We start from the raw sequence: 13,357 nt of genomic DNA, 5'->3' as shown, positions 1-13,357 counted from the left end.
TTTTACCAACTCCACTGAAACGGCTGAAGAGGTTGCCATTGCCCTTGCCGCCACAACAGGCCAAGACTTTTTAACTATTGTTACTGACTGCCAAGCCGCTGCAGGAACTACCTAAAAGGACGCATATCACAACCCGCCTTGAAAATTCTGCAACAAGCAAAACTACTCCCAGAACTGCAAATAGTTTGGACTCCAGGTCACGAATCCCTCGGGGTAACGAAGCGGCACACGCCGCTGCCCGCGCTCACTCACACCGGGCCGTTTCCCACGAGGGCCACGAACCCCCATCGGAAGCAACAGTTAAGCCCACCCCGCTGCAAACATACGCCGAAATACTCGCCCACTACAGGAACGAGCGTCGCAAATACCCATTCCCCCACCCGAACCTCTCTCACGATGAAGCTACTACCTTCCGGCGCCTACAGACAAACTCCTACCCACATAACACCCTGCTACATGCCATGTATCCCACCCAATACCCTGCCACATGCAACTCCTGCCCCCACCCAGGCACCCTGTACCACATTGTATGGGAGTGCCAGCAATCCCCTCCACTCACCCCTAACCCCAACCCTACTTATGAGCAGTGGGTGGAGCTGCTGACCAGCTCCGACCTTCCACACCAGCGACGATTGGTGGAGAGGGCACGGATGGCCAGCATAGCCCAAGGCATCCCGGACTAAGGAAGCCTCCCACCGGGCGGGTGCCCTAACATCAGCACCTGGTCTCCAATAAAGTTTATTCATCATCATCATCATCGTTGAGTTACGTCGGGGGTAACCCAAAACATGGGGTTAAAATACAGTCGGACGTAATCTTAATTTCAGAACTCGCACGCCTCGGTACAATTACCCTAAGTCGAACTGGGTACGTTATTCCGGGAAGGGGCTAAATGGGAAAACACGAAGCGGGAAGGTCGTTTTGTGCCGCGTTGAAGGGGCAGGGAACAAACGAGAAGGTCGAAATGGGAATGGGTTCAAACGGGAACCTCCACCCATCCTGGTGCAACGGCCGACCAAATTTAGGTAGCAGAGCGGTGAGTGAACGGATGCTACTGGCCCAGAGAGAACGACAGGGTACGCCGAGTTGTTCGGTCAGCTAAAAGACTCGGCTTCGACGACTGAAATTTGATATGCTTTGTGTTTTTTGTTTATCGTTTGGACAATGGTGTTTCCTAGACAGGGTGTACATCGTCGTGAGGTGCGGGGTCATCGGTTGAGGTGTGAGGTGTTTTCCGTTTTTGTGGACAATGGTGTTTCCAATACAAGGGAGATGTGACGTCACCGTGATGTGTGTGCGCCTGGCGCGTGTGGCCTTTTCATTGCGCCACGGAAGTCATGTGACCGTTAGGACTGTGTATATTTTGGTGCTGAACAATAAACGAGGCTTATTCTTGGTCGTCACATGAGAGTTCTCTGACAGTCGCCACGACGGGCAACACAGGGCACCCGATGTTCGTCCGGCCAGAATTTTCCAACGTCTACATTTTCTTTTGAGGCCAAAGCACAACACTTTCATATTTCACGGAAAGAGCGTTCGACGTACAAACAATAGTTGTGAGGTACACAAAACCCCAAAAAAACAAGTTCAAGTTTACCGTGAGCCGGCGATTGAGTGTCAGGTAAGGGAAACAGCAGTGCGGGAGGAGGGTTAAGGAGGGCCAATAGGTGACCGGTAAAATGCGCAAAGGCTCATGGCTACGTCGTCTGCTCCCGCCACTTCCGGTTCGAGATCTCGCCTGGCATAGGCGTCAACTACGTGGGGGCAACGGGGCGCGTGCCCCCACCGAGCTTCCCCGGTGGGGGCGTCGCCCCCATCGGGGAAGTTCGTGTGGAACTCTCTCCGTCCGGCCAGCCGGGGCCATCCTATTGATAGTTGGTGAAACCTGTAATGACCTCGCAGCTAGTGTAACTATACCGACCAGTACGCACCCGCTCTTTGCACGCTCTAAAGCGGTAACTACCCCTGACAACTGACATTTCGCCGGCGTTACAAGAGAAACATCGACGTCTCTCAGGCCCCTTCGACGCAGTCGCACAGGAAAACGCGTCTTTCAATACTCCCATACAAATTATCGGCCTTTCTGCTGGCAAGACCGCAAAGGTGCGGCTCTCCGCCCGTTGTGCGCTTAATTAAATTTGCGACATCTCGGTTTTCCCAGAAAAACAACGAAAGCGTGAACGTCTTCCACACAACCCTGGCTGGGTGCATAAGCGGTCCCAGAGACTGTTTTTTTTTTCTGTCTTTTTTTTTTTTTTTTTTTTTGGGGGGGGGGGGTGCGAATTTCGATACCGAAAAAATAGTAAAAAAGAAGACAGTAAAAAAGCAGTAAAGAAGAAATCAGAGGGCACTCGTCGTTATTATTCGATGCTCCGCAGCATGCAGGTGTAGCGGTCCCCTTTTCCGAAATCAGTTAGAAGCGAAGAGGCTTTATTGCACCTCTGAGGATCTTTGACTTGTTCCCAAGCCTGCGCTCCCCGCATAAACGTGACGTCAAAGGTCGCACCCCCACTACAAATCAGTCGATGGCCTAAAACCGTTCGTCGTGACGCATGCGGAACGTCCCGAAATGCCGCATGCTGACAGGACCCTCCGATACCCAAACGGCAAACGAACACGCACCCGTGATGCCTCGGAAGCTGCCGGCGCACTGTTCTCGGAATGCGTCCTGAGCCGTGCGCGCACGCACACACACGGTTCGTAGAAACGGTGTGGATGCTGGAAAGGAGGCGGCCGGTGGGGAAGCGTGCGGCCTTCAATCCAGTGGGACACAGGGAAGCCGCAGTAACCCAACGCTCCAGCCTCCACGCAGTGTAGGCATCGGCAAAGGCGGAAAATGGGGCTGGCCGGCTGTTCTGCGGACCCCCCAGTCGTCGGCAACTAGTAAAGGAAGCGACTTCTTCGAAACAAGTGCACGTGGTTCGGCGGCCATGGTTGCAGCCTCGATAAAGAACCGCTCCCCTCCTTGCGCCACTTCTGCGGAGGAGGCTATAACCATGCCGGCGTGTGCGCGTATGCGGTGTAACCTTACGCGAGGGTCGCTCACCTCGCAACTACGAGGTTAGCGGCCCTCGTCTTAGAACTAAATTCATTTGAATTCAACAATGAGTACTTTCGGCAAGTTAGTGGAACCGCCATTGGAACCAAGATGGCACCAAGCTACGCCAACCTGTTTATGGGGAAGTTAGAGGCCACATTCCTGTCTGAACCCACTTAAAACCCCTCCTGTACAAAAGGTACATTGACGATATCTTTTTTATTTGGACCTACAACGAGGATGAGCTCCTCCACTTCATCGACTGTTACAATTCTGCACACCTGAACATCAATTTTACTCACACCTACTCTCAAGAGAGCATAAACTTCCTGGATGTGACCGTGACAATTGAAGACGGTGAACTCACGACAAAGCTGTATCGGAAGCCAACGGATCGCCAGCAATATCTGCATTACCAAAGCGACCACCCACGTCACTGTAAAAATAGCATTCCTTATAGCCAGGCCCACCGTTTCAAACGAATCTGCTCAAAATCGGAAGATTTCACTACCAACGCCAAAAATTTAAAAACCATGCTGGAGGGGCAGGGGTACCCAGCGCGTGTAACTGATGACGCCATAAAAAAGGCCGACGCACTCAACCGCGTGGACCTAATTGCGGACCGTCCACCACAACGCGACTTACAACGAACAGACTTTCCTAACGTAAAAAACATCTTGAAGCGGCACTACAACATTCTCGAACAAAGTGAACGCCTCAAATGGGCGTTTCCGTCCGTCCCAGGCGTCGTCTACCGACGATCCCGGAACCTCAAAGACACACTCGTGAACGCAAGGACAAATTCATTGTCCGCGCATAATGAATGCCGGCCATGCCTGAAACCGCGGTGCCTTGTCTGCAAGACAATGCAACAGACAAGCACTGCTCAAAGCTCCAACTCAGAGTACTCTTTAAAAATTCGAGGGAACATGACGTGTGACACTTCCAATGTGATTTATTTGATTGAATGCAATGTGTGTCGAATGCGATATATAGGGCAAACAGGGACTTCTTTCAGGCTCCGGTTCAATAATCACAAAGCGCACGCCAAAACGCGCCCGACCCTGCCCCTCTCCAGACACCTCAGCCTTCCAGATCATTCTTTCGATAACTAAGCGTCACGCTCTTAGAGACGGGCTTCAGGTCAAACCGGGAACGAAAACAACGTGACTCATACCTCATATACCGATTCAATATAATCAAAAAAGGTATAAATGAGGACCCAGGCACACTTGCAGCGATTAAAACATTGTCATCTACCTAACCGTATCAGTGGCGCTGTGTATGTAGCCGGAGCCAGACTCTCGAAATCACATGCACGTGAGCGTTTGTTCAGTGGATTTTTCCCACATTGCTGATGTCTTTCCGTTTTTGTTTTCATTTTTCTTCCTTCTCTCCTTTTCCGCTATTTGTGTTCACTCCTATCCTTTTTCCGTTTTTTTTTTAATTCTCTCTTTTATAACATTGTGTTCTTTGGAAACCTTTTCTAAATCTCCATCACAATCTTACAATTAAGTAATGTTGCTTAGTGCCGCTGCTGTTTCAGCAATAACTTCTGTTTACCTTCTCCCCAAAACACGTGTTCAAAAATTGGTTGGGAGATTTGAACGTTCAATTGGATATGGCGCATAACACAGAAAATAAGCAATACAATTCTCTCTAGCGCACATATCTTTGCCGCTGTTATCACTATTCGCCCCCGCGGACATGGTTACATTTTTGACGGCTTGCAAATCTATTTTTCCCTCCCTTGCACCTACAGTCGTCTTCTATAAGCCGGGCTACTGAACCACGGCCGCTGGATGAGAGCGCACGCAGTGCGCCTTTCATCCAGCGGCCGTGACCGAACCATCAGGGTTTATTTTCTCCGTTTTCCCCTCCATCCCGTTGAGCAGCGTGCGTTCTGGTTTGGCTGCCCCCCCCCCCCCCCCCCCCCCTTTCCGCATCCCCCACTCAGCGGAGGGGAGACACCGACGACGCACGGGTTGTCGCTGAGCTGCAAAGTGGCAGCTCTTAACAAAGACCTGAAAACTCGGCCTAGCGCCCCGTTCTCGGAAGGCGTCGGTCCCATCCGTCCGGCGAGGGAACGGTGGAATGGTGGCGGACCGTTTCCTTTTGCACGACCACAAAACGTCCTTTAATTGTCTCAGCTCCGGGAAAGGGCTCATAAACGGGCTGTAAAATGCCTTGTTCGCACTTTCCGAACATATGGTGGGACACTCGCTTTCAATCAACGGAAACGCGATCCCTCCGAGCGTCTGGGCGTTTACATGGTGACGGCTAGCGGCGGAAGATATATTGCCTTCTCTCCTTTGTTCTACAACCCCACTTTCGGGCGCTGTTGATCTTTTCGTGTTTCCGCCACCACTCGAATTCCTATTCAGTGCTCTTTCTTCTCCCTTCCTTCCTTTTTTTTTTAACTATCTTGGCGTCTCTGTCTTCATTGTTCATGTCTTGTTCATTTTTTGTTCATTCTTATAATAAGGAAGATTCCCGCTTCGTGTTTGTGTTATTCACGTATGTTTGTGTGTGGTGTCGTTTTCCATTCATAAACCGGGTTTCCACTCTCGACATATATGCTCTCTTCCGAAGCGACCGAAGCCATCATTACCGTAGAAGACTTGTCTCGAAGTCGAAACGTCGAAATAAACCCTCCGCTGTTGCTGTTACTTTGTGTTCACCACGCCTTCGGCCCCATCGCCAGCATGCCAGTTATATATATATATATATATATATATATATATATATATATATATATATATATATATATATATATATATATATGTGTGTGTGTGTGTGTGTGTGTGTGTGCGTGTGTGTGTGTGTTGTGTGTGTGTGTGTGTGTATTTGCCCCCACCGGGAAATTGAAAACTCTACGCCTATGTCGCCTGGCCTCCCGTACGCCAGCGGCTTTCACGCGCGTGTGTGCGTGTTGTTTACTTGTCACAGAGTGCTTACCTTTCAGAGGAGCCCCTAGTAGGATTCGTCGTCGTTATTCAGTTAATGCGCGATGCATGAGAGTTTTTGTTTCCGGTGGAAACAGATAAACAAGAACACGCGCGCGTGAGAGCCGCCGGCGTACGGGAGCTAGGAGAGCTCTCAAACCGGAAGTGGCGGAGCTCCGCGGGAGCATGCAATGTACCCATGAGCCTTTGCGCGTTTTACCGGTTACCTATTGATTGATTGTGAGGTTTATGGCAACGAGCTACTCAGGCTATGAGGAGCGCCGTAATGGGGGGCTCCGGATTAATTTTAACCACCTGGGGATCTTTAACCTGCTCCAAAATGGCGAACACACGGTCGTTTTCGCTTTTCGCCTCCATCAGAAACGCTGCCGCCGCGGTCGGGCAACGAATCCCTTGGTCTCAGCAGGACAACGCCATAGCCACTGAGCCACCATGGCGGGTGTTAAGGAGAGCTCTGAGCATTTTCCTTCTTTCTAGTCGCCCAAAAAAATGCTTGCTCAAAAGGAATAGCGAGCGCTTGAAAATGTCGCTTGTCGAACTTCCAGCACTACATTTCCAGCGCGGTAGTAAACACGAACAGAGATATCTGATGCCAGAAGCTCATTTGTATTTTTAGCTATGTATATTTCCAACTAATATATGGGACAAAAACAACAGTTTGAACGCACGTCATAGTCGCATCTCGGAAAGACTTATGTACACGTAAAGCATTCACGAATGTTAAAATAACAGAAATGACTCGTAGAAGCGCGTTGACATTCGATGTTAAGCAAAAATTAAAGGTTGACTCGATCTCGTCTGGCGATATATATAATGCACATCCAAACATTATCATTTCTTAGTTGTGATTGCCAGCAGCCGGGTAGGTATAGTAAACAAATGCCACTGTCAGATGTTATGCAGGTCGTAAGAGATCGAGCATGCTTTATAAACGAGCTCGAAAGACTGAGTGCGTTTTTCTAAACAAATTTAGTTACATCGCAAACAAAGGCACTTTCATGCTATGTTTTAGCTAGCGTTTGCAACTCTTCTCTTTTTTTGTGTCCGAACGAGCTTGCAAAAACTGGTCATTCGTTATTCTACAAAAGGTCTTCAAGAGAATGTTCGTGCTATTCCACAACACGTGCTTCAGAACTGGCTCGCTGGTGTGTCCGTCGTCGTGTGTGTCATAATCTGACGACTCGTCGTTGGTCAGGAGCTCCGCGGTGAGGTCTGTAACCATTTGGCGCTGGTTCAGATAGCTTCAAGAACACTTCATCTTGCGACAACAATTGCTCCTCGATGGCATAATTATATGAGATAACATTTGCAGCAGACACTGCTGGATTCACAAGGTGTCCTCGATCCATCATGTGCATTGTGCTTTTCTGCAACTGACAGTGTCAACGTTTCTGTGTCAATGTTTCAGTGTCAATGTTTCTGTGCAATTCTCACACTTCAGCTTGTTTTTTCGTCAACGTACGAATTCCTCTTCGGAATTCCTCTTCGGGTAGGAAAAGCAGCTCGCAGACCTTTAAAAGAACGAGTCCTTTTTTAAATCAACTTTTTTCAGGTGCGCGCTGGGTAGACTTCCAATATTATGTGCTTTTTGAAGGCAAAACGGTGCGTATACTCTTAATTGCGCTGGGCAAACTCACCCCGGAATACTATTCAGGACACAAGTTCTCTTGTGGAATCGAGCGCACACATTCTCTACGTTGTTCCTCGTCTTGGGGAAGTCTCAACATCCGCACCTGTCACTTGCGCAGTCGTAATTTGCACAGCACTGAGAGACTCGACCGTTGTTCGGCAAGGCGAATTGAAGAGGGTGTTACTTTAAGTTCGATCCATCATGACAGCACGGCCGATATTCATGATTAAAAAAAAAAACAGCAGTGAGGAAACCCACGCAACCAGAGTACAATGTGCACCACGTGCACCCCCGTACGCCGGCAACAAACTGACGAGCACGGTGTGCTGTGGCACTACATGTACTCCGCAGAAATATATAGTGCACTTTCACTACCACGTTTTCCCGCCAGATGACTGTGTTTTATTTTGTTCAAATATCCCTGCCATGTGAACAATGCTTATACACCCGCAGAAGGCATTGCTCTTGAACAGAGATGAACAGAAGAAGCTCTTGGGGACGGCGAACGAGAAGTACGAGCTTCCCTGGGTGCTGTCCAGGGGGTAGATCAAGTGATGATGGGCGCGGCCCCAGAGATCAACAGAAAGTCCTACTAGGCTTCCGCCTAGTAAGTTCTAAGGCTTAGAACCTAGGAAGTTCTAAGCCTGTCCCGTATGTTTTCTTTTTCTTTGGCACATTTATGTTACTTGCTGGCCTGCATCTTCAATTCCGCAGCTCCATCTTAACTTCATCTTCATCGAAGTCTCTTCAGTATACCGACCTTCCATGATGCCACATCACTTTTAGCCTAACAACTGAGCACCGTTCATGAGCGTACAGTTAAAAAAAACATCTCTCCTGTTACGCATTTGCACTGCAGCACATTTAGAGCAGCGGTCGTTCTTTCGTGTTCCACCACCCACGGGCAACGGAAAATAGCACGAAGGGGATGAGAAAGAAATGACGATGGCTGTTCCAGACAGAGCCAAACGCTCTGTGGTCTACCCTGTTCTCTCTTCTGGCTTCCAACGGCTTCGCTGCCGTCGCAGCGAGAACTACGACGACCTCCAACTCGCGGACGTCTCGGGTGTGGCCTGCCTGCCCCGGTACGCAGCATTTGTGGCCAGCGTTGGCACGACCACGTCGGTCTGCATGGTGGTGGTGCCCTTTCTGCTTGCTTGGGCCACAGGCAGCGTCGGCTGTCCGACGGGCTGTTTTTCGCTCGAGGACGACTTCCTGGGATCCGTTAACACGAGCGTGCACCCGTGCGACGACTTCTACGGGTACGCAAAGTTCGCACGCGTTCGAGGGCAGGGAGCTGACCATTTTTCTAAATAGCGGAGCTATTGTAGGTCCGCCTGCCGAAGGTCGTGCGTCACACAGGCGTAGGAGCAGGTTTCTAGGCACGCCGACGGCCTCGAAGAAACCGACAGAGGGCTAAGTGATCTCAGAGGTGGTTTCCTTTCTGTCCCGCTAATGGAGGGAGAGGGGAGGGAACCTCTCGCCGCCGATGTTTAGGTGCTGATTCCTTTGCGCGAACCATAGAATTTGCGTGGCGACGGCGCTGCCCTTCTCAGCGAGTGCCTGCTTACGTTCCAGTCGACTCAGGAGAACCACACTTCGGCTTTTTAAGCAGAACTACTGTAGGTAGATCTGAGTTTAATTCTTTTGGAAGTAGATGTATTGCGGGCAGCCGGGCCATCAGTCCGTAGGGATATTTTGCCGGCACTGCCTCCTGACTGGTTGAACGAGCTTCATTGTAGCTGGTATTTTGCCTGTAAGGACGGCGTTTTAGGGGCGAAGCTCCTTAAGGCGTGGGTCTGTCCATCCTCGACGCATGTATGTAGCCACCTCTAGTTTAGTTCTTGGATTGTTTACTAGATGGCGTGGCTACCTCTAGTTTAGTTCTTGGATTGTTTACTAGATGGCGGTACTTGTATATGATGAAAAGATGCGCTTGGATTGTTTATTAGATGGCGTGGCTACCTCTAGTTTAGTTCTTGGATTGTTTACTAGATGGCGGGGAGCGTTGTAATAAAATCCGTTCGCTGTTGGCGCGCGCTCGGAGTCGCCCGATGGATAAGGCTGCAGATGTGCAAGCCCGCGAGGCAGAAGCGCTCCGTGAAGCTGCGCGACGCCGCCGCCAAGATCCTGCCGTACGAGAGCGGGAGGCCGAAGCGTGTCGTTTGGCTGCGCGACGACGCCGCCAAGATCCCAGCGTTCGAGAACGAGAGGCCCAAGCGTCACGGCAACGGCGCGAGGACCCTGCCGTACGCGAAGCGGCACGGCTGCGGCGCGAAGAGGATCTCCAAAACGTCAGAGAACGGGAAGCGGCGAGAAAGCGCGCGTATCGGCAGGCAGACCCCGATGCAGTGAGAGCTCGTGAGGCGTCTGCAAAACGCATCAGGCGAGCTCAGCCCCAAGGTGCCGACGCGCGGTTTAAGCGAGACTTTCTAGACGTTACGTTCGGACACAGATGTAGTGGGCGAACTTTCACTGAAGAGTCACGGTTTTACCGATGATTTCCCCTAAGGAGCTTGGCCCAATCATCATCATTCACCCCGTGGATATGCTGTGAATTTTTTTTTTTGATACTGGAAGCAAGGCGTATTTGGCGCGTCTTCATCGAAAAGGCACGGTTTTGGTTACACTTCGTTCGGGCATTTTTTATAAATAAAGCCGTTTCTCGTGTTTTCTTCACCCTATTTTATTTTTGTTCAGGAACTCGCTACCCGGCATTAAAGGTTTTCAGCTCGGTTGTGTTCCTCGACCACAAAAAGAAGTGAGCTACCCGCGTGAGATACGTTTAGTTTATCTCGGTTCAAATAAGTTGGGTTGGTTGTATGAACTGACGCATCGGCTCAGGCGATGACGGAAGGCAGGCGGAGTTCGTAATTAAAAAACATATTTCCAGCATAGTTTTCTTGATAAAATGTCGCTCCAACTGCCATATGCAGCAAACTATCTACACTGTAGGGTGCAGAGCCACCGTTACCTGCAACCCGGCACTTCTTACTAATTGGCTTCCACTTAGAAAACTTCACTTGCCTAAACTCTACCACCACAGGACGACACTGATCGCGAACCATAGGCTCCGGAACGATCACCGGGTGGCGCTGCACTCTCCCCTCCGCGGGAGTACGCTGGGGCGGCCGCCGCTTCGGCACGTGCTTTTTTCTCTGCGCGCGTGCTGCATTTCTCGTGCTAGGAAGAGGGAGAGGAGGAAAACGTTTATTCAGAAAAAGGGAGAGAGGAGGGGAGAGAGAGAGTTAGGAGCGGTGGGTGGCCATCCTATTCCGGTAGGCCGCGCAGGGTCGCCGCCGCCTTCGCCCGAGAGATCAGGGCTTCCTGGTCCTCGAGCTGGCAACTGCGCAACGCGCTCTCCCATCGCTCTACAGAAGGGGGATCGGGTGGTTGGGGGTTCAGTGGGCACATCCAGACAAGGTGCAGGGTCGTGTTGGGAGTGTCGCAGCGTGAGCAGTTGGGTGCATAGCAGGTGGGGGAGATGCGGTGGAGGGCGACGTGGTTGTGGTATGTGTGAGTTTGAAGTCTTCGCCAGATGCGGGCGTCAGTAACGGAGAGCGAAGGGTGAGGAGGGGGATAAGTGCGTCGGGAGGCCCTGTAGTGGTACAGGATGTCGGTGTAGGTCTGTTGAAGAGGGGTCAGAGCAGGGGGACCATGGTCTAGGTTGGGGCGGCAGGCCTCGTCTGGGAGGGCCCGGGTAAGAAGATCGCGGGCCGTGGCGTGAGCCACTTCGTTCCCAGGGAGGGATGTGTGGCTCGGTGTCCACACGATGCGGGTTAACGGTAGAGTGCGGCGTTGGGACAGGATGTGGAGTGCCAGGGTGGAAACTCTGCCTTGAGCGTAGCGGCGGCAGGCAGCTTGAGAGTGCGTGAGCACCGTGACAGTTGGAGTCGTAGCGTGAACGATGGCGAGGGCTATAGCGGCTTCTTCTGCCGTGCTCGTTGATGCTGTCTGCAGGCTGGAAGCAACGAGGGCTGGGTAAAATTTTCTTTCGACTTAAGAAACCGTACGCGTCAGCACATGTCCATAAAATTCCGTTTAAACGTAGAGTATATAGTGAGTTAATTTTTGTCGGCGTTTGTCTTATCGTGTGCTACAGACGCACCGTGTGCTACCCGCCGCTCGACCGGCAGACTGCCCCGACGATTTCAAGGGGGGAAGCCCGTTGTTCGGCGGCTGCTGTCTTTTCGTCTGCAAGGCGACAGCTGTTCAGCTTGTCACAGCGTAGTTTTCTCTTGTTTATTACTTCCTTCGCGGGTTCGCGCTTCGGACATTCGGATTTTATGGACTGCAGCAACACTGAGGCTTGCAAGAAATGTGATTGATTATGGTTAATAGGTTATTTCTTACTCTTGAAACAATCAGCTGCATCTTATAAAAATGCATTAAAAAGGCACAGGCTAATTAAGGGGTGCGCTACACAGCACAGCATTTCCATTTCAGTTGTCCCTGATGGAATTTTTGTTCGCAATGTTTTTCACCCGCTTGGAGTGCAGCTATGGGTTAGAGTTACAGTTCGCGGAAACAACAGAACAGCTTGTGGTGTATAACTTTTAATTACTATTAATACGCAGAATTTGGTGTATAACTTTTTTAATTACCAGTATTTGTAAATGTGGGAGAAAAAAAAACGAACAACACGCAGTCCTGTCGAGAACACAAATTATAATAACAAGAACGAACGGAGCTACTACAGCCAGTTAAATTGCTAGAAACTATTTTTCTTTTTCACCCATGCAAAATACGAACCTATTGTGCCATATATATGGACGGTATCGAACGGCACCAGCTAAACAAATCCCAAGTTAATTTATTATAGCGGAAAACAATCAATGGCAGCACGCATTAAAAAAAAAATGGAAGAGGGGAGGACTCGTTAGAACACTAGTTCGCATTTTCAAATCCGGGAAATGTAAACTGAAACTGCACACATACAAACAAAAATGGTCCAATTTATTTCACCTTTCGAACCACAGTGATCCATGCTTACCGTCTTTCTTTTTGGCGCGCTTTCGCCGGGAATTCGTTGAATTTAACGGATGGATTGTTTCCTTTCGCCTTCTTGTTAATGTCGTGGCAGCTGACCATGCAACAATATCAGAGGTTTGCTTGGCTTTCAGTTTTACCACCTTAGACATCGCGAAACGACTGCGGGAGCATCCGCTCTTTCGACCCGCGCACCCGATCCGAGGGAGACGCCCGCCGGCCCGCGCGGTCCGTCTTACAACCGCACGTGCAGCTAGCTCGCTGTGCACGCTGTCGCACTCACGGATACATTTCCGCCTTCCCCGACCACTCGAAGTACCCGTCCCCCCTACTCCGGAATGCGAACAAAGCGACCGCCGGGTGCACGAGCCACTTAAAGGAGCACTGACACGAAAATTTTATGTTACACTTTTATTGCTTTATCGATGCTTAATGGTCTGGCGAACCTGAAACAGCACTTCAAATACTTCAGCGCGCGATAGTTAATTGCATTGAACGGCCTGAAAATCGCTTGTTTCAAATTCCCGCTCTTTCATCCCGAACGGCGCATAGGACAGCCTCCCGGTTTGACCTCACCGCTTTGTGCGGACGTCACCGGAGCCCGCTTGAGAGGGTGTTGCGCCTGCTCGCCGCTCGTGGGGCCACGCGCGTGAAGTGACGTCACGAGTTTTTGACGAGCGCTGTCGCGTCACTTCTTTTTCCTCTCCTGGAGTGATGTCACGCTGATGTCCATTT

Source organism: Haemaphysalis longicornis, unplaced genomic scaffold (genome assembly GCF_048455015.1).
Source record: "Haemaphysalis longicornis isolate Haplotype H1 unplaced genomic scaffold, Haemaphysalis longicornis Haplotype H1 scaffold_10, whole genome shotgun sequence".
In the NCBI taxonomy this organism is placed as follows: Eukaryota; Metazoa; Arthropoda; class Arachnida; order Ixodida; family Ixodidae; genus Haemaphysalis; species Haemaphysalis longicornis.
This window is presented reverse-complemented; position numbering follows the sequence as displayed.